The sequence below is a fragment of the Ruditapes philippinarum genome, unplaced genomic scaffold (assembly GCF_026571515.1).
Source record: "Ruditapes philippinarum isolate M1 unplaced genomic scaffold, ASM2657151v2 ctg3664_1_1_1_1, whole genome shotgun sequence".
NCBI classification, from domain to species: Eukaryota; Metazoa; Mollusca; class Bivalvia; order Venerida; family Veneridae; genus Ruditapes; species Ruditapes philippinarum.
The window spans coordinates 227,092-250,559 of NW_026853478.1; the positions used below are offsets into that span (position 1 = coordinate 227,092).

The 23,468-nt window shown below is 32.8% G+C and overlaps 1 long non-coding RNA gene across 1 annotated transcript; it reads left to right on the top strand.

Annotated features, from left to right (window-relative positions):
- Positions 1–9,286: 9,286 nt before the first annotated feature.
- On the top strand, positions 9,287–15,268 carry LOC132736995 (uncharacterized). Its single transcript, XR_009626655.1, has 3 exons — positions 9,287–9,423; positions 12,316–12,412; positions 14,973–15,268. It is a non-coding gene; the product is annotated as an uncharacterized LOC132736995 (long non-coding RNA).
- Positions 15,269–23,468: the final 8,200 nt, after the last annotated feature.

Consider the following 23,468-nt stretch of genomic DNA (forward strand, 5'->3'; position numbering starts at 1 on the left):
AATTTTATACCAGTGAGGCCATTACTTGTTTAAAGTATATTCATTAAAGAAATAAAGTATGGTAATGCAGTTGCCATGATGATATTCTGTCAAGTGAGTGCATCTAAAGACACTTGGTCGCGATTTTCATATTTTTGCCATTTAAATCATCACTCAAAGTAAATAGTTTTAACTACATTTATTTATGTAGGTCTATGTTAAAATGCTCAAAATGACAAATGTTCTATCTTATTGCCAGCAACGTAAGTAGTCGGCTAATTTGAAAATTTATTTTATTTCTGTCGCCTTAACTTGATATACGATATTCATCACACAAAATATAGTGGAGTGTTTTTCTGAATGTAAGATTTATTTGTTATGGCATAACATAACAACTTTCGGAGTCATTAGATTATTTCTAAGTACACTGAACTTAGAAAGTTTATCATATGTCATACACCGTATTACAACAATAGTCCAAATATGCTTGCCCAAGCGCTTCTCATCATGTTACTTTCTTGCTTATCAACCAACTATGGATCAAAAGCAAATTCTCTGGAAATGTTTCAAAATATGAAATGGTTATCCTTTCATCCAGGTGTAAATTCTTTTCTGGAATTATGGTATATAAACCGATGAATAAATTAACGATAGCATATATTTCTAATCTAATTCCGTTATCTCAAAGATCCACACATAAAAAAGACATTATGCATCAACGACCTAAAACAAATGTACATTTTATTTTTCTAGTATGGAGTTAAGGAACACTATTCCTTAAAAAAATTAAAAAAATTTCAAGTCTTCAATTGTCTAAATCAATTCAAACATTTATTATTATTTACAGATGAATTATAGAAAATTTACCTATACTATAATATAATATTATGTCTGTCTTCTTTGTTGATTAAGATTTACTGAATGATGAATTTTTATAATTGCTTTAATATGTCCTTTGTAGTGTTTATGTTTTATGCAGACATATATGTATTTACACATTTTTGGCAGTGATGATGGTTATTTTAACATACGAGTGTTTGCTTTCATGATTTGCACGATGAAGTGCCTGACTGTAAAATTATATTTTTATTCGATGTAAATAAATTTTCAAAGTATTTTATTGTTTGTTTAACAACCCAACTTTGTGTTTGTGTTTGTGTTTTTTTTTCTTTTTCCTATCTATTCTGCTCAAGGATTCCATATGATCATCTGTTATATGACAAACAAACATACCGAGTCGGAAATCATAGGGACAATCATTTTTGTGTCGCCTTGAAAAAGGCGACATATAGGGGTTACTTTTGTCGGCGGTTTCGGCGTCGTTGTCAGCGTCCCCTTAAGCTAGTCAGGAGCATAAATCAGTCATTATAAGTCGGATTGACTTCAAAAACTTGGTATGCATGCTGCTTATAATGACCCGAAGTGCAGTTCTTAATTTTTGAGTTACTGCCCTTTGTTAATTTTCATACTTTATTTTTGTCCGGGCAATTTCTCCTAATGTATAAAAATATGGACTTGAAACTTCATAGGATGATATATCTCATTAAGAAGAAGTGCAGTGCACAAAAACCGATACTCTGCATTTCTTATTTTTTGAGGTATTGCCCTTTGTTAATAGTCATACTTTATTTTTGTCCAGGCCATTTGTCATAAAGTATAAAAGCTATGGTCTTTACACTTCATAGGATGATAGATCTCATTAATCTCATTAAGAAAAAGTGCAATGTACAAGAACCTTTACTCTGCACTTCTTATTTTTGAATTAATACCCTTTATTACTTTTACATGTATTACTTTATTTGTGTCCAGGCCATTTCTCATAAATTATAAAAGCTATAGACTTGAAACTTCATATGATGGTATATCTTATTGATATGAAGTGTAATGCACAGAAACTGCTGCTCTGTTCTTCTTATTTTTGGAGTTATTGCCCTTCGCTTTATTTTCATATTTGATTTTTGTCGTGGTCATTTCTCCTAAACTATATTGTTCACAAGGCGACACATCCGACTTGCGGAGTTCTAGTTAGGAATTAAATCTCGGACATCGTTTTGACATAGTCACCGAAATTTAATGTCAAGAAGAACTTATAGAAAGTATTAAATGTTTCAATACAAAATACTTGCAAATTATTGATCAAACACCATTTTGTAGTGATCATCTGCTTGTCATGACCAATATCAAAACCAAGCTTTAACTATCTAGGCCAGAGCGTTCTCAAGTAATTGATTGGGAACCATTTTGGCCCGCAGGGTTAGCTTTGTACAACCACATTCGTAACAGATAGCATTTGAAATATATTTCGTACGTATGTGACCACATTCGTAAAATGTGCTACAAATGTGTTTGTCCAACATGAAGGTTGTCATGAGAAGCACATATCATGTTTGAGTACCATACTGCAAATATTCAATTAGTTGGTTTTTATAACAAAATCACTGCAATAAGCACCATCACAAGTAAGCATCGTCACTGAAATCAATGACATTATGAATTAGTCATTTTATTATAATTTCTGCATCGAAGGCCCTGCCACTACCACTATAATAAGGTTACAACTTCATCTCGACTAGCTGAAGTGAATACCAACATGCTAAGATTGATGGTTCGAACGTGGTAGCGGCATAAATTTGATCTTTCGACATCCAGAGCTATTGAAAGTATGGTGACGAACTGAAACTTACCATGTCCTGGACAAACTATATTCAACTTTTCCCTGAGCGAGTCGCTAGCCTTAAGTTTTGGAAGGCACGACCTTGTTCAGCGAACAGTGAAAATTCAAGATATACATCTTATTTCTTAATTACTCTCACCTCACTTAGCCAGTCTGTGAAACATTATTAAGGTATTGTTTAGTAATAATCCCGCCTGAAACAGCGGTGTTTGTGTGCTCGTGCATTTTTTATATATGTTCTTGTTCTTGGTATGACTAGTCCATACATAGTCAGATTTTCTAAGTTCATTTTTGTAACACATTTTTCTTGTATTTGTCACCAATTTTTTTAATAGAAAGTAGCGGTGATGCGACCATGATTCTTGTTGCTATATTCAATATCCAGATTCTCACAGCTCCCTATTGAACTTAGATTTGTTTTGTAATAAATTGTAAACATTAGTCAGATTTAATCACATCATTTAAATACTCACACACAAGTACAATTTAAGAATTGTAATGGTACATGTTATTTAATTTGTACTTAATATTAATTATTTAATGTTGGAAGCATAGGTTACACTGCACAAAGAGTTTTTAGAAAGATTTACCACCCCTTAGTAATAAAACTGTGTGCATATGCCGCAGGCTAAGTCTAAAGTACGATTAAATTGTAATAAAGCCTTGTTTTAATTTTTTCTGACACCTTAGGATTACTCGTTTAAAATGGATTTTAAGGTATTAGGACCCTAATGGGCACTATCAGGAACTAAAGAATTGACATCATAGGTCAGATGTATACCTTAAAGTACACCTGTATGCAAAATTTAAATAAAGTTTACCGTACGGAAATCAAGTTATGGCCACTTTTCTGAACTCAAGCTAGGATGTTATGAGGGTGCTTTTTTAGAAATGAGGAAACTTTAAATAGTCTGCAATAACATTCTAATGAAAAATGTTTTCCCATGAATTTTTGGTAAAAAACAAATAGTACCATTCAGCTAACAATCCACATAAGCAAAATTATAGTTTCTACTTAAAATTTATGAAATCTGTATAAAAATATTACCCTACCCCACCCATTTTTACCACATGTCTGACCATTTTTCTACTTAGGGAGCCTAAGAATTTACCCAAATGAGTGCCTGTTTTCAAAGTTTCCCTAAATTTTTAACAAGTATATTGGTTGATCTTGTAAAATATGAAATACTTTTACCGTCTAGTTTTGATTATATTACACTTTGAAAATATCAGGTACCATATTTATTACTAGATTTAGCATAATTTAGCCAATAAATACCTATATAAATTAAAAATTCAAAATTAAACACTTTTTTCTTTCCACATTGGACATGAGAGATACATAAATAATTTTAAAAGAAAAAAAGAAAGAAAAAAAAAGTTGACCCTTCTGGGGATCAAACCCATGGCCCTCATTTTCAATGTAGTTAACAGTAATTCTAGCCTATTTGAATACTCTTCAAAGCGGAGGTAATGCATTAGGGTGCTAATACCTTAAATAAAATCAGTCAGGTTGTATATTAAAAATTTATGTTTATTGCCAATTTTGAAAAAAATTAAAGTAGGGATGCCTTGTGACAGACTATATCGGGACTCATTTATACCTTTAAATTTCAAAATTAGTTTTGCTGGATGTGATAACGACAAAAAATGCTATAGGTGGCGTGCAATTAACAGATACGTCAGTCGCTATAATAATTGAAAGACGCAAACATTTGTACAGCAAAGAGACACACAGTCAAGTCATCACACCTATTTAGTTTTTGTTGGCGAATATGAAGAAAGTGGAGGGTTTAGCAAAGACTGTTCTTTGCATTCATAATATTTTTTTTCTCTGTCCACAGAACAGTTCGATTTATATAAATATCAGTTTTAAAGTCAGACAGTTCGAACTTTTGACACCGACAATATGCTAAAAAATCGGTAATTAATCGAGTTTCTTGCAATAGTTTAACCTTTTTTTACTTATGCTAAAGATAAGATAATTACATAATCTCAGTATTTTTAGCTTGACTACACAAATTTTATAACAGACTATCTAAGAATGCTAAAGACAAGGTTTGGTGATCATCCATCAATTCCCTAATTCAGTAAAAATAAAAGATGTTTTAAGGTTTTTCTATTTTAAGAAATAGGGGCCCTAAAAGGGGCCAATCAAATTAATATGAGCAAACTTGATAAAGACTACCTAAGAATGCTGCAGACAAAGTTTTATGATCATCCATCATTTAATTTAGAAGGAGGAGGTGTTTAAAGGTTTTTTCCATTTTTAGCTCTGCTGACCCCTCAAAGGGGCCAATTGAAAATGTCATGAGCAAATTTAAGTGTGACTGTCACAAGGATACTAGAGACCAAATTTGAGGGCCCAACAGTTTCAGAGAAGAAGATGATTGTTGATGCATGATGCCGGAGCATCCCCCTTTGATACCAATAGCTCACCCTGAACCTTCGGTTCTGGTGAGCTAATCCAAAGAGTAAACCAGGAGCTGCATTTAAGGGAGACAAAGGCAATATCTTCCTTTCTTCGTTTTGAAATTTTTCATTCATTATTCTGTAAATATCTTCAAAATGAACATACTAGGCATTCACAGCAACAAAACTTTTCTCCTAATAAATAATTAAATGGTGGTTTCCTAACTTGACCCCTGTGGTTCAGGTGAGAGTATTAAGAATAAACAATAGATGTCAAAGTTAACTCTGGACATGTTAAAGAACATGTATAATGAATGACTTAAGACTTGTTTTAATCATTAATATCAACATAATCTGTTATTGTAACTTCAAGGGTTTCCTCTAGTCAACTGACTTGTTTTAAAAGTACTTGGTGCCTGTTGGTATTGATTGTTCCCATAAAGTTTTGTTGGATTCTAGCCAGAGAACTAGCACAGAAAAGATTGTTGCTCTATATGTATACTGCTAAAATTATCAAGGGCCATAACTCTTAGTTAAAGGGTCTGATCAGAACAAGGCAACAAAATATGGGCATCTTCTCTTGGTATTGAATGTTCCCATAAAGCTCCATTGAATTCCAGCCAGAAGTCACAGAGAAATAGCACAGAAACAATTACTGCTCTACACGCATACTGCATAACTTATCAAGGGCCACAACAGTTAAAGGGTCTGACCGAAACAAGGCCATGATATGCCCATCTCCTCTTGATATTATGGTTCCCATTAAGATTGGTTGAATTCAAGCCAATAGCTGCAGAGAACTAGTGCGGAAACGAAATTCGGACAGACAGACCGACTTACGAAATGGTACTTATATGACTTTTCCTTTGACCATTTTAGCTATTTTTATTCACACAAGGCATAAAAAGGGCACACAAGTAAATACAGAACGAATAGGATCAAAGAAAATCTCGTAAACAATATGGCCAGAACTGAAGATGAATCAAATATTTAAATGATTGCTTTAATGTATCTATAATTGGCAGGTCAATAAAATCAGACTATACTCACTAGCAGGTTTTTCTTCAGAAAATGAACTTTTTTGGATTAAAATACCTTCAAGCTAATTTTTGAACTTTCAAAAGAGATAATTATGCCTAAAGGCCCAAACCCATCCGACTGTCAAAGGTAAAATTAAAATTAGCATCTTGGACAGCCAGCATGGGTCTTTGTGCCATACAGCAGAAAGCTTTTTTTTACAGTCATAATACAATCACCTATATCATGAATTTAACACTGATTTAAAAGTAACTCTTTATTTTTATTGCAAATTTTTTGAGTTCTTCAAAAGAAGGAATTAAAGACGACTAGAAATGTGTCCATAGGACACAGGTGCCCCCACCGCACCACTGTTCTGTCAATCTTATGACTCTAGGTTAAATATTTTTTGGAAACTAAAATTCTTTTACTAAGTAAAGGGCAAAACTAAATAAGCTGAGCAACATTCCTGTAAGGTTTAATGACTCTCACTGCGAAAAAGACATGGATATACGGAAGTGTACGGAATTCCGTATATCGTTAATATACGTGTAAGAATACGGGAAACTTGAAATACGGAGATGTACGGGACCGTATATTATATCAGTCCGTATATGACTAGTATACGAACTCCGTACACTCGTAATATACGGGAAATTTGATGTACGAAGTCCGTATTTTACTAATATACGGAATTTTTATGACAAGTCCGTATATTACTAAAATACGAAATTCCGTATTCGTGCAAATACGGATTCTGTATATAGAAATAGCGAATGATACCGTCAGTGCGACATCCACCTGTAGCATGCAGACGCGGTATTCTAGCTCAATACCGCTGTGTTTGCTTTTTAGCATACATCCGCAGATAAATAGCGAATACTTTACCATTGCGATTGATTACTATTAGATAGTCCTTTTTTGTATTTTGCATATATGGTGAATCATGTTATTTTGTAATTTCTTTTTCATTATCATTATGATATTCTATAATGATGAGCCAAACATGAGAAAATGATAAAGTTGAAATTGTGATGTTTAAAACATGAATTAATTATATTAAAATCGTGAAACTGTGAAGTTGAAATCGTGAAAGTTAAAATAATTGTGAAATCACGAAGATGAAATCGGGATTGTCCACACAACATTTAAATTTTACGTTTATATATGTCCTACAAAAAATAGGCTATACATAATATAATACATGTACTTGCATATGTAAAAAAAAATCAACAATGATATCTCATTCATTCATTCATTCATTCATTCATTCATTCATTCATTCATTCATTCATTCATTCATTGAATCAATCAACCAATCATTCATTCATTTATTCATACATTCATTCATTCATCACTCATTTATTCTTATATTTATTTATTATTTTTATTTATTTATTTATTTATTTATTTATTTATTTATTTATTTATTTATTTATTTATTTATTTATTTATTTATTTATTTATTTATTTATTTATTTATTTATTTATTTATTTAATCTTTTATTTCAGGAAACATAAAGATTTGCGTTTTTGTACACAAGTTTTGAATAGAAATCTTATGAAGTTCCGACTTCCCCAATTTTGATTCTTTTCGCGCGGTCTCATTTATGACATAATATTGTGTAATAGCCACGTGCTGTATTGCGATAATCGAAGCCAATACTGATTAAGCCGGTTATTGATCCGGATATTGATCATAAACGCAGCAGGGTATAACGAGTTTCGGTTTTTTCCGATTACGTAAGTTAGCGCAATTGGTGTTGAATGTCTTAACGGTAATTTTTACTGTTAATTTCTAATATAATTCATGTACGAAATCAAGGAATTAAATTGTGATCTCATAACCGAGTCTCTATATTTTGTCTCATTCGTATACATACATTTGTATGTGATTTTGTTACAGCTATTATAAAGACTATAACCTGACATATTAAAATGAAACAGACATAGCTGCTGTATTCTTTCAAATGTTTTGCAGCGTCGTGTTGTTGTTATCCTTTTATCTGGCGGAATTCGTAATTTAAACAAGACACAATTAAGTTATTACTATACGTCAACATTCTTTGGCAGTGTGTTAATCATATCAGTCAAAATTGTGATACTGAAGAGTTTTTTGTTCTTAAGAGAAATAACGTTGAGTGTAATGTACTTGGTAAGAGACTTGTAATATTATGTGTACCTACATGAAAAATTTGGCAGGTAGTTTCTTTATCAATCAAATCGATCATCTCCAAACATTTGATGATTGTTGATATAATGTATATATGTTGATGTCATACACTTTTGGTTATTTTGTATGTTTTGTGTCCTCATCGGCTTAAAAGCCTATTTGAATGAAATGTAATAATCTACTGCATAATAGAAACTGGGACATAATATGAATAAAGTCCCAAACAGAACAGTTTTTCCATTAGAGCAGATAATGAATAAAAAGTTATTTTTTAATATAAATACTCAACACACATACATTTATTTAATTACAGATGTCAAACTAAAATATATGATACATTTTACTATTTATTACCAATCCTTTATTAAAGCAATTTAATATTTTAGAATTTTGACAATTCGACTAAAAAAGAAAAGAAATATAAAAAGTACATTCTTTTGATAAGTTATTTTTTTAAATATTATTTTCATGCTTTACCCGCTTATTGTTATAACAAAAATTTGTGTAATTTATGAATATTTCTTAGCGCTTCTAAAACGTCTTTTATTTTTATCATAAATGTTATTATTATTATTATTATTATTATTATTATTATTATTATTATTATTATTATTATTATTATTATTATAATCATCATCAGCATCATCATCATCATAAGTATTATTAAAACACACATACATTTATTTAATTATAGTTGTCTAACTAAAATATATGATAAATTTTACTATTATTATTATTATTATTATTATTATTATTATTATTATTATTATTATTATTATAAAAAGTGAATAACCGATTAAGCATTAGAATCAATGTTTTGCCTATGAAAAAGTATCAATGGTTATGTCATACATGTATGCAAAGTTATCGTTTATGGATACATGATATTTCCTATTTAATATTGCATTATTTTGACTTAGTATGCTGGTTTATTCCGCATTATCACGGACATTAATATAAGTCCGTGGCATTATTAATGCTAAATGCTTAATTACACAAACGGTATCTAGGCATATCACGCGTTTTCAAAACAGCCAATGAGTTTGAGGCGTTGGTTTTGTATGACGTGAATCCTATCAACCAATCAGAAATAGCGCGGGCGAAATGAAAAAAGAAAAACGCGATTGGAAATGGATGGTTAATAAAATTCAGAATATTGCAAAACAAGGTAGGTTAAAAGTTATTTTTTATCGTTGTAATATCAATATGCGATCAATAGAATTGTTGCATTTTGTGAACAACAGCTTATTTCAGGGTTAAACTGATTTGTTTTTAGAAAACTTTAACACTTTTTTAATCTGTTTCGCTATCCAATATGGCCGCCGGATTAGATAATTAAAGCAGGGATATATCCCTAAATTTAGACTGGGAGGTTACGAGTTTGATTTTGATTTCTAAACTGTATCTTGTGGTTTGAAAAATGCAAAAAACAACAAAATGAAAAGGGCATTTCTTAAATACGTTAATCATAACTTCCCTTTTGGGTAAGAAAGAGACGTAAAAATTTACGACATTTAAAACATCGAAGATGTCAAGGTATTACAGCCCCTGGACATGGTAGTACAAAAGGATTAATCAGTGTGTGTGACACGACCTATGTATGCTTGATTTGTCAACTGATTGGACTTTATAATCTTGAGCGATCTCAATTATCACTTATAGCCAGCCCGCATAGCTCAATCGGTTAGAGCGCGAGACTTGTAATCTCGACATTGTGGGTTCGATTCCCGGGCTGGCCAACTAAAATTACTAATCAGTCTTTCGGATGAGACTTTAAATCGAGGTCCCGTGTATGGGTGCTTAAACACTTTGCACGCTAAAGAACCAGGAGAAACTTCTGGAATTGGGGCATCTTTCTGTATCTGTAATTGCACTATCCTCCGAAAAATAAAATGACTAATACTCTTCTGGAGGGCTCGCCCATATGGGCAACCGGTGGCGAGTATAAATAAACGCAAATACACACACATTATCACTTAAAACCAGGTGTGCGAGTCAATGTGCAATCAATTTAATCAATATAATAACAAAAATTATGAGATTTAACAGATTAACATATTTTAAAAGAAAATTGTTTAGTACTTCTAAAAAATATGTTTATAAATTTTAGATAAAATCGTCTTTCTCAGTCTTGATAATTCAACGAGCAGAATACTTGTTTTATATTCGCAATTTTTATTTTTTTTATACAAATCCCTATTATTTCATGCAAATCTAAGTCACTTTAAAGACTCCGCTCTTTTCATTTTTATTCACTTTTTTTAAGTTTCTGTACACATTTTTCTATATATTTCTTATTTATATTAACTATAATTATATAAATGAATACAAATCTGAAACAAAAATAGCAAACAAATATTTATTTTTTCATTTAAATCATTATACATTTAGATGAATAAAAAATGACAATATTTGTCAGAATTTTTTATTTACATTAATACAAAGAATGACAGATAAATATCTGCATGATTGCATGTTATATGACCGACAGGTGTTACGTTTCAAAGTTACGTGTTAATTCACCTTTTACCCTTGGTGTCAAAAGATATGCTTATTTTTACATTGATACGAAGCTTAGTGTCGGTGTAAGAAATTTTAAACTCGTGAATATAAAATATAGCGACGAACCATAAGTTTTAAAACGGTTTTGTTTGTATTGTTTTAGCATATATATAATAATAAGCAAGATCGAGTTTACTCGCAATTCAGGACGGACAAACTCTTTTTTGTTCATTCGATATTCTTGGTTATTTATCTACGTTGTTCAGGATAACCCAGATTTTAAATTGTATATACATGAACTGAGTTTTCAACATTTACATTGGATTTTTTATTGACAAGTTTAAAATTTAAATATTTTTTTCTTATTATAATTAAAACACTTTGTTTAGTTTTTAAGATAAACATTACGCATAAGGTGATATCGCATGGGTCAGTCACAAACACGCGCCTGTTTGAGGAAACAGCTATTTAATATTTGTTATTTTTTTTATACAAATCCCTATTATTTCATGCAAATCTAAGTCACTTTAAAGACTCCGCTCTTTTCATTTTTATTCACTTTTTTTAAGTTTCTGTACACATTTTTCTATATATTTCTTATTTATATTAACTATAATTATATAAATGAATACAAATCTGAAACAAAAATAGCAAACAAATATTTATTTTTTCATTTAAATCATTATACATTTAGATGAATAAAAAATGACAATATTTGTCAGAATTTTTTATTTACATTAATACAAAGAATGACAGATAAATATCTGCATGATTTGATTGCATGTTATATGACCGACAGGTGTTACGTTTCAAAGTTACGTGTTAATTCACCTTTTACCCTTGGTGTCAAAAGATATGCTTATTTTTACATTGATACGAAGCTTAGTGTCGGTGTAAGAAATTTAAAACTCGTGAATATAAAATATAGCGACGAACCATAAGTTTTAAAACGGTTTTGTTTGTATTGTTTTAGCATATATATAATAATAAGCAAGATCGAGTTTACTCGCAATTCAGGACGGACAACTCTTTTTTGTTCATTCGATATTCTTGGTTATTTATCTACGTTGTTCAGGATAACCCAGATTTTAAATTGTATATACATGAACTGAGTTTTCAACATTTACATTGGATTTTTTATTGGACAAGTTAAAATTTAAATATTTTTTTCTTATTATAATTAAAACACTTTGTTTAGTTTTTAAGATAAACATTACGCATAAGGTGATATCGCATGGGTCAGTCACAAACACGCGCCTGTTTGAGGAAACAGCTATTTAATATTTGTTATACATAAATTTAAACGCTTGAAAAACTGTATAGAGCCTTTGTACATTAGAAAATTTTTCGACATTCCATATTTTGACTTTTATTTCACATAAAGCGATATGGTAACACACGCACGCACGTACGAACACACAAACATACATAACTACACATGCACATAAAAGTGAACACGTTCCTGCAGTATTAACACTTTCGCACATGTGATCACTTATGAAATATTTTCAATGTGCTCTTTATCAGTTTATGCTGAAGTTATATTATCATTTTTCAGGACAGTGTACAGCGTGTTTAAATCTTCCAGAAATGCAGCTGTGCCCTCTTTACAGCAATTATAGATGAAGCAAAGTATGACAGCAAGTAATATAGATGTAAGTTCACGTATATACATTGTTGTATTTTGTGAATAAAATAAGACAATTACACGGACGTACTGTCTGTAAAGAAGAGTTACCCAGACTCATATATTCCCATCCGTACTGACATCATGTGTTTTTTTCTTTCTCAAGGCAAAGTCAAATTTCCTTAATTACACGCATTTATTTTGACATGAATGAATGTTGTTAGTTATAAATACATTGGTTCTCTTTTATATCTTGTTGGCGGAATGATGTCACACTTCATAAAATGATGTCAATTAAGGCATATAAGCATTTTGCAGTGCATTTGAAAATGCTAAAACATCCTTGCTTTTAATATGAAAAAAATCAAATATATAAAATAGAAGAAACAACTCAAACACACACACATTGTTTGATATGGATGCACTGTGCATGCGACTTTATTTTATTAAATTAGTTTTCTTTTCTTAAACATATTACTGTAACAAAAAATATAACTTTTATATATGAGCCGTGTCATGACAAAACCAACATAATGGGTTTGCGACCAGCATGGATCCAGACCAGCCTGCGCATCCGCGCAGTCTGATCAGGATCCATGCTGTTCGCTATCAGTTGCTTTACATGTTATAGGGTCTGCTTGCGAACAGCATGGATCCTGATCAGACTGCGCGGATGCGCAGGCTGGTCTGGATCCATGCTGGTCGCAAACCCATTATGTTGGTTTTGTCGTGGCACGGCTCATATGTTAATGATAGTAATTTTTTTAAGTTACTACGTGCATAAGCGATAAGTAGGCCGCTTTGATAATGTGAGTGTGACTCTACATTTTCTTTTGTGCATGTACACTAAAGTTAACAACCTTTGTCTGAATAGGTAAAACAGGGTTTTCACAAGCGAATATTATGTAAGATAAGAAACAGAATTTGAAATGTCTTGATGGAAAAGTTAGTAAAGTCATTCGAATGTCATACACATTAAATTTTATCACGAGTTTGAGCCTCACAAGTTGTCTCACTTTTTTGCGTTTTTCTTTCCATATATTGTTTTTAATTTTACATTAAAAAAATGAATTGGGATAGAAAGGTAGTTTTGTTATGATATTTAATAATTTAGACATACATGCACGGATGATAGTGATTTTTATCCTGTATAGTGTGTAGTATGTAGTAGTCATAGTACTTTTGCAGTGCAGGAGTATTTCGTGCAAACTTAACTATAGTTGAAACAGTCTGTGTACAGTATCGTGCATTCTGTATAAGTTTGCACCAACTTGCTAAATAGGGCTAAATGTAGCTACATTTAAAACAAAATGACAAGTTAATAGAAAATAGCACAGCATTTATAATCTTTACAATAGATGATACAAAACTTTCTTACTTGATTGATAATTATAAAGCAATATTTTTGGGAAAAAGGCGAATCCGAGCCTAGCTGTCTTGCATTGATATTACCACAACCTTACCTACTGCATTACGCTGAGAGTTGGTAAATTTGTTGATAATTTGTTTTATATAGCTAGCCTGTTTTGAAGATAATAAACACAATATGATAGCTGTTTTACACCTGGATAGTGGACTTGACCACCTCGTCACTTAATTATTATACTAAACGCACAGTACTTGTGCGCACGTGAAACATATGGCGTTGATACGTAAATGTTTCACGTGCGCACGTAATACTGTCGCATTCGCATGTAGTAACTAAAATATTTCCTATGTTATTTTATGCAATTGTCACATATGATACATATATTTTATTATCTGAATTTGATTTCATACTATCAGATTCATTAATGTTATAGGCAAGGGAGAATATTTTGATCTATAATTTTTGTGAGAATTATCACTTTATTTTTAGTGATGGCACACTGTAAGAGATTCTATTGTCAACTTACCTAGTTAAACAGTCTTAACAATAAAAAAAATATTAATCTACACTAGTGTCCATTGAAGGTATTTATTCGTTGCTGTGAAGTTGTGATGGAATAGTTTTTGAAAGAATTGAAACTGAAACAAACAATAATTCAAATTTGTTAAGATTTACGTTTTTATATAAATGAGAAGTATAGCTGGGTATTCTGCCTTTTACTTAACTGGATATCATTGTGCAAACACGGATCTACATCTGAGTAGCAAATATCTGTACATTTTAAACCTTTTTTTCCCTCCTACTAACGATGCTAATATACATCGTAAAACGATCAAAAAGATTATGTCAGCCCTTTTCCCAATGCAATGTTATCTTTTTTAAATATATTTTAAATCAATAAAATACTCTTTACATAGAACAAAGATACCATTATAATTTATATTACAAGTGTGAAATATATGTATTCGTAAAAGTTTCATAACAAAAACATATAACTTATCATCCGTCATAGATTAATTATTTCATTTAAATCCTGTGTAAATGATTGCTTATAAATGACATCTTTATCCTAATAATATAAAATAATTTTGAAATTTGAGTAAGAAAAAAAATGTATATATGTATACGCTTAAAAAAATGCTTGTGTATAGTCTTTTGAAAGTTGTGATAACTACTTCATGACATTATTTAAACAGGATTTTAAACTCTCTTTTTTCAGATACACACATGCCGAAGAAGATTGTAATATCTGGAGAAAACATTTCCTACGTCACGAAATAGACACCGTCACACTGGTCTACGTATCATTCCTATAGATGATTGATATATTTAACTGCTTTTAAGAACAGTGTTTGAATGACGAATTTCTGTGAATACGGATTTTTAATTTTAATGATTATTATTAAAACTTTCTGTTATTATCAATTTGTGCTATGGACTCATTTTCCTAAAATAATAATTATGTGAATGTTAACACGAATAAATGATATGAATATCTTTAAAATGTTTTATGGGTGTAATATAAGTGGCTCATATGAATCATTGTTAAGATAAATCGAAAAGAACTTCAAGTTAGCATAGTTTGTTCTAGATTTAAACAACATGCAATTCATGAAGGTTACGGCTTGAAAATATCGAAAAATTTACATGTATAATTCGATCTCTGAAGAAAATATCGCGGTGCGGATGTTCTGCACTGTGATACGTATTTCTTGACTCTGTATCGCAACATTCCGGTATATCGCCTTTCCGTTGCAACCTTACATTAATGTGTCCCTCTGGAATAAGGCTTACAACAATATATGACTATTGTAGCGAAGACATGTTTATTTTGTTATATATATGTATACATATTGAATATATGTTTATGAAATAATAAATATTTAAGAGTAACTCGATTTGGTTTTTACTTTATTATTTGAAATACTCCAATTTTGAAGATAAAGTTCTTAAGCATATGACTACAATTCCCATTCACAATGTGTAATCAAACATGTTCTATTGTACAAGCCTGCATTTCGGTCATGTAAATGCATGCTTTTGGTGGTATCTGTACCTTCTGTTATCTCGAAAATACAGTTCTGTATACCCTGTGTACAACTAAAAAAGGCAATTCCGTATATCCCCTGTAAATATAGAAAATACGATTCCGTATATCTTCTGTATATGTAGAAAATACGATTCCGTATATCATCTGTATATGTGGAAAATACGATTCCGTATATCATCTGTTTAATTGGAAAATACGAGTCCGTATATCATCTGTATATGTAGAATATACGGTTCCGTATATCCTTTGTATACGTAGAAAATACGAGTCCGTATATCCTCTGTATACGTAGAAAATACGGTCCCGTATATCCTTGGTATATTTAAAGTATACTAGGGATAACAACCTTGATAAAGTCCGTATACGGGATTTTATTCTCCGTATACCCCAAACATACGAACAAATATACGTACATGTATATGGTGCAAATACGGAATTCCGTATATGCCTGATGCATATACGGACTTCCCGTATACCCGGTGTTCCCTATACGGACTCGTATACTTGGTCCGTATATTCGACAAATACATCCCGTACACGCCCGTATATGTCAAAAATACGGGACCGTATATTCCCGTATATCAGTATATTTTTCGCAGTGTCTATGTCAATTCCTTTTTGAGTTACAAGTGACACAAGTTGAAAATTGTACAGTTTTACTAAAATATGAAAAACAAGATCAACAAGGAAAGGCGGCGTTCAATGAACGCAAAGTCAAGGGCAATAAAAATACTATATAAATATACACAAAATACCCAGGTGCACAACTAAACATGCTGATCATTATTTCATGACTCTAGGTCAAATACTTTTTGTGTTACATGCGACACAAGTTGAAAATTGCAACATTTTACTAAGTCAAGGGCAATAACTCTAAAAATATCCAGACGAAAATACCCAGGTGCACAACTAAATATGCTGACCAACATTCCTGTAAAGTTTCACGACTCTTGGTCAAATACTTTTTGAGTTACATGCGACCATGTTGAAAATTGCAAAATTTTACTAAGTCAAGGGCAATAACTCTAATAAAGTTTCCTTTTAAAAGGAAAGGCTTGCTCAGTTGTGTCACCATCCCTTCCCTTTAAAATTGTGTTTTTTTTTTGTTTCAATTTATTCTCACAATTATTTTTGAATTGGGGTATTTGTATATCATAAAGGGTTTATATAGTTTTTTCTCGAAAAAAAAGTTTCACTTTTAAAGGGATAGGTAGAGTAAGCCAGAGACTGGACGAGCACCTGTGCCCATTTGTTTGAGCACCAGTGTTATGCGTGCAAATATGGACCAAATAGGGACCAGAAGTCCACTGATTATAACTGAACGGGAACATGCTGACCATAACAGTAGCAACTTTTTTTGGTAAAAACGAATATTTTTTTGTCAAAAACGATTCGAAATATATTCTCTACTGTACAAAACTAATAAAGAAAAAAATCAATCGTAAAAATACTAACATTGGCTCTCACGTGGAGATCAATCTATCGTACTGAAGGGAAACTGCCGCTTCATTTCCACTTTTTTCGCAGAGAGAGTCATTCGTTTTGGCAATTGCTAATTTCATTTTTATAGCAGCTTTAGACACAAGTGAATGCACTAAAAGATTTCGTTACGTGGTACCAATTAATAAACATGTATCATCTATGTTACACCTCGACAACACAGGAGATCAGCACGTGGTAAGGTTAGTGATATGCATGGGCTATTTTTAGATTACCTCACCAAGACGTTTAAACTATGTCAGTAGATCTAAATATAACTTAAGCATGCACTAATATTCTGCGTGATTCGGTCACGATCGTTTGGTAAGCAGGACCGCCCTTTAGAGACAGAATACTACTTCAGTAAGCATTCTCTATTGTATAACACGAATAAAGACAAAAAAACAATTATAAAAGAAACTAACTTTTGCGTCTTGTAAAAGAATTTAAACGGAATCAAGTAAAAATAGAAATCCTATTTATATAAACAAACAGGGATTACCAAAGTAACTAAAATAGCTTAGATTTCCGTAATATTACTTCGTCTGATTCCGAAATATGACGGAATCGCCCGAATTGTCACGATTGCAATCGGAACAACCTCGGCTATTATAATTAATCCGAAGAGTGACAGAAAGGGCCAAAAAGTTGCGATTGGCATGATTGCAGCTGGATTCCCGTTCAATCATGCACTAACAAATGTAAGCAGGAAACCACCTAACCGGAACAACTTTTCCAAAACAAATGGGCTAAAAAATACTAAATATATTCCGACGAAAATACCCAGGTGCACAACTACACATGCTGATCAACATTCCTTTAAAGTTTCATGACTCTATGTCAAATAATAGAATAGATAAATACAGAATCCCTAAAGAAAGCCCAACACGGCAAAATTGAAAATGTTGCAGGCTCGGTTTGATTGAGCCTGTTCATGAACGGTACTGGAAAGTGCAAGTTACCGTCCACGCCCCCTCTCACCGGCTTAAGCAGAATTCAACATTTTAAACATGAAATAGTAAAATTTTGAATTTAGAAACATCCGCAGATGTGTTCATACGGCGGTTATCATGGAACCTTCAATGTGACACTTCCGTGCCATTCCATGAAAAGCGGCGTATGGTCCCCAAGTAATAAAAAGCGTGTGCCCTAAACGAGAAAACAATGGGCAGAACTAAATAAAATAGAATTTTGAAAGGGGATCAAAAGTTATGAAGCCTGCGTATCACAGATAAGACGTCAAAAGACAAATTTAAAAAGCAAGCAACATATCCTAAGGGTGATTCAACATTATTCAAGTAGGAATAATGGAACCACCCAACTAGAAAATGCCGAAAAATTGAAACTAAAAATACCACAAGCACAACAATAATGTCGTGCTGAACGATCTTCAAGGATCGAAAATATAACATCATTGATTAAATGTACGGGGAGACTTTTTACAGCCGCCACACGGCACAAATAACACGGATGTGATCATAAAATAGATAAATACAAAATCCCTAAAGAAAGCCAAACATGGCAAAATTGAAAATGTTGCAGGCTCGGTTTGATTGAGCCTGTTCATGGACGGTACTGGAAAGTGCAAGTTACCGTCCACGCCCCCTAGCACCGGCTTAAGCAGAATTCAACATTTAAAATCTTGTGTCCGCTCTATTAATCCTGTACTAATGATAGAATTTTCCACAAACTTTACTCAAATGTTCACCTCAACAAGGTTATGTGCAGAACCAATGTTACCTTTGTGTTGGCCTAAGGTCAAGGTCACACTTGAAGGTAAAAAAATTGACTTAGACAATGTTCTAAAAATCAATATGTACTTGAATATTTCTGAAACTAGCACTGGTATTTGATTGAAACTTAAAAGATATATGAGGTGTCACAAGTGATATATGCAGGTCAAGTTTCTGTATTGCATTTTAACAAAAATCTGGAAACAAAGTGATCCCTCGGAAGCATTAATCACAACAGAATTACACGAGAATTGCAGACTCGGTTTATGTCCCTTTTATGTCCTAAGTTATGCCCCTTTTTTGTTCACCTGTCAAAAAGTGATAGGGTGAGCTTTTGTGATCGCTTTTTGAAGGCGTCCGTCCGTCCATAACCTTCTACTTTAAATGACATCTCCTCATAAAATATGATAAACAAGATCAACAAGGAAAATTCTGGCAAAAAAGTGATCCCTCGGAAGCATTAATATCAACAAAATAAAATAAGAATTGCAGACTCGGTTTAATTGAGTCTGTACATGAGGGATAATGAATAAGTGCAACATCCCTCACGCCCCCTAGCACCGGCTTGAGCGGTACGAGCGGTACTCAATTCTCAACACTTTATAGTGCTGGCATCAATGATCCCGAAGGACCAGAAAATATAACAACACTGAAGTGAAGTACGGGGCAACTTTTAACGGCTGCCACACGGCACTTGACACCTGCTGTTGTGAAGTACAAAATTCTGGAAACAAAGTGATCCCTCGGAAGCATTAATATCAACAAAATAAAATAAGAATTGCAGACTCGGTTTAATTGAGTCTGTACATGAGGGATAATGAATAAGTGCAACATCCCTCACGCCCCCTAGCACCGGCTTGAGCGGTACTCAATTCTCAACACTTTATAGTGCTGGCATCAATGATCCCGAAGTACCAGAAAATATAACAACACTGAAGTGAAGGCGGCGTTCAATGAACGCAAACCCCATATGAAAATAGATCAAATACAGAATCCCTAAAGAAAGCCCAACACGGCAAAATTGAAAATGTTGCAGGCTCGGTTTGATTGAGCCTGTTCATGGACGGTACTGGAAAGTTATATTTTGCACATAACCTTGTTGAGGTGAACATTAGAGCCGAGACTGAAGAAAATCTTTCAATTAGTGTAGGACTTACATCCCCTTGTTGAGGTGAACTTTTGAAGAAAATCCTTCAATGGGTATAGGATTTATAGAGTGGACATGAAAATGGAGATGGACAGACGGACATGCCACTTAAAGGGGCCATTCTTTTTGTTATTTTCTTTTATTTACTAGAGCCCCATAGCCCCTTATTCTATTGTTATGGTATGAACTCTATTGTTCTCTTTTGTTCTGTTTACAGATGGCCCATTATCCCTATTTGGTTGCTCGGACCAACCGACGGACGGACACTACAAAGCAAATCCGTTATAGCCCCCAACATTTTGTGGTAGGGATTATAATTAGTACTTGACCTGTGCATGCCTTTGACATATTAATATGTCAAATTTGAGTTGAATTTGTAATAGCATTGTGGAGATAATGAATGGAAACTGAAAATTTCATCAAGGGGTATAACTCTTTCAAAAATCATCGGAACATGACCAAATTCAAACTTGACCTGTATTTTCTTATGATATATCCAAATGTCAAATTTTAGTTGAATGTTTGCAACCGTTGCTAAGATTTCATTATGAACATAACTGTCAGATAATGATGGAATGACTGAAGAGGGTAACACTATATGCCCCAGCCATTTTATGGTGGGGGCATAAAAAACTTAGACCTATCACTGAAGGTGATAAATACATCAACCAGCAACTTTAACTTTTTGAAAAATATGTGGTGTGTAGAAATTTTTTAGCTTATTGTGACCTTGACCCCAGCAGGTCTAAATGCAAGGCAACCTAGGTCTTGATATAACCTTGCTATAAAACACCAAGATTTATAACAATATCTCCTGCCTTACTCTAGTTATTGTCCAGAACATAGATAAATACAGAATCCCTAAAGAAAGCCCAACGCGGCAAAATTGAAAATGTTGCAGGCTCGGTTTGATTGAGCCTGTTCATGGACGGTACTGGAAAGTGCAAGTTACCATCCACGCCCCCTAGCACCGGCTTAAGCAGAATTCAACATTTTACATGAACTGGTAAAATTTAGAATTTTGAAACATCCGCAGATGTGTTCATATGGCGGTTATCATGGAACCTTCAATGTGACACGTTAGTGCCATTCCATGAAAAGCGGCATATTGTCCCCAAGTAAAAAAATGCGTGTGCCCTAAACGAGAAAACAATGGGCGGAACTAAATAAAATGGAATTTTGAAAGAAACCATTTTCCAGTATTTTAGTAATGTTGACGTTGACCAAAGGGGCCCAAATACAATTCCAACCAGGGTATTCATATAATTAACCTTATATTAGGGCACACGCATTTTTTTACTTGGGGACCATATGCCGCTTTTCATGGAATGGCACTAACGTGTCACATTGAAGGTTCCATGATAACCGCCATATGAACACATCTGCGGATGTTTCAAAATTCTAAATTTCACCAGTTCATGTTAAATGTTGAATTCTTCTTAAGCCGGTGCTAGGGGGCGTGGACGGTAACTTGCACTTGACAGTAACGTCCATGAACAGGCTCAATCAAACCGAGCCTGCAACATTTTCAATTTTGCCGTGTTGGGCTTTCTTTAGGGATTCTGTATTTATCTATTTTACTATACACCCAAGTTTGAATATAATATCTCATTCCTGACTCTAGTTATTGGCTGGAAAACCATTTTTCTTTTTTTAGTAATGGTGACCTTGACCCCAGGGAGTCCAATGCAATACCAACCAGGGTCTTTATATAAGCTTGCTATACATACAAGTTTGATTACAATAATTCTCATTCTTGAGTCTAGTTTTTCTCAGGAAACCATTTTTCTACTGTTAGTAACTGTGATTTTGACCCGTGTGGGGTCCAAATGCAATATTAATTGGGGCGTCTATATAAGGTTGCTATATACCATGTTTTTATTTCAAAACCTCATTTCAAACTTTATTTATCATCCATAAACCATAAAGGAGAGGACCGACCGACCAACAACGAAGCTGATCCCTATATACTCCTTAATTCCGGAAACAAAGTGATCCCTCGGAAGCATTAATCACAACAAAATAACATAAGAATTGCAGACTCGGTTTGATTGAGTCTGTACATGAGGGATAATGAATAAGTGCAACATCCCTCACGCCCCCTAGCACCGGCTTGAGCGGTACTCAATTCTCAACACTTTATAGTGTTGGCATCAATGATCCCGAAGGACCAGAAAATATAACAACACTGAAGTGAAGTACGGGGCAACTTTTTACGGCTGCCACACGGCACTTGACACCTGCTGTTGTAAAACTTGTTTCATTGGCAAAGCTGAATTTTTGCCGGCCTGTAAAAGATTTTAAGTTGTTACTCTATAAATGTGTATTGTACTTTTCTGTATAGAAATCGTAAGCAACTGATTTTTGCCAAAATTTGGCCGCAATTGATGACCTTTTTTATTACAAATCATCATATATTACAATATTAAACTTTCTTGTCTTTTAAATTGCAGTGTTATCAATAATTATGTTTACACTGTGAAATTATAATTTTTTCATAATCTTTGTTTTGATCATTTTTCAACTGTGAAACTTTTGAAAACCTCTAGTTAAAATGAATGGGTTGGGTTGCAGAGTCCATGTCTGGGTTATCTCAACCAAAATAAAATTTCTACTAGTAGCCTATTAAACCAGTAATTATTTTACAGTTCTACGTCAGATATTCCAATATTTTTAAATTAAATAATCTTTGGGCAAGGACAGACTAAGGACTATTTATCAAAGCAGACTAGAATAGAATAATATGAATAGAACATTCACCAATCATCATATGCCTGTACGAAAAACCACAGGAGCTTGAAATGCTATCAATAATCTCTCAAAAGTCTGTTTAAAAGTATATTTAAAACAAGAGAGCCATGATGGCCCTGAATCGCTCACCAGAAACAACTGTTTTTCAGTCATTATAGATTTTTTTTTTAATAAACTTGTAGAAAGACAAGTCCAGGTCAACTTGCCTCTCTAGTTATAAGGTTTCCTCGACACTGATTGTTTTTTTCTTTAATAATATAGTAAAAATGATATGATAGGAACCAAGTTTGGTGATCATCCATCCATTAACTTGTGATAAAATTTGCCTATGACTGCTTTTCAAAATTGTGATCTTTCTTTTTTTTAATTATTTAAAAATTAGATAATTATATAATCTCAGTATTTAGATATACATGTATACTGTTTGTCAGGATGACACCAACGGTCAATATTTATTTAACATAACATAGGTATACTTAAGTCAACTCGACCAGAAAGTTAACATTTCAGGTTAATTATCTAATACTATCTAATAGAAAGTTTTTACTATAATTA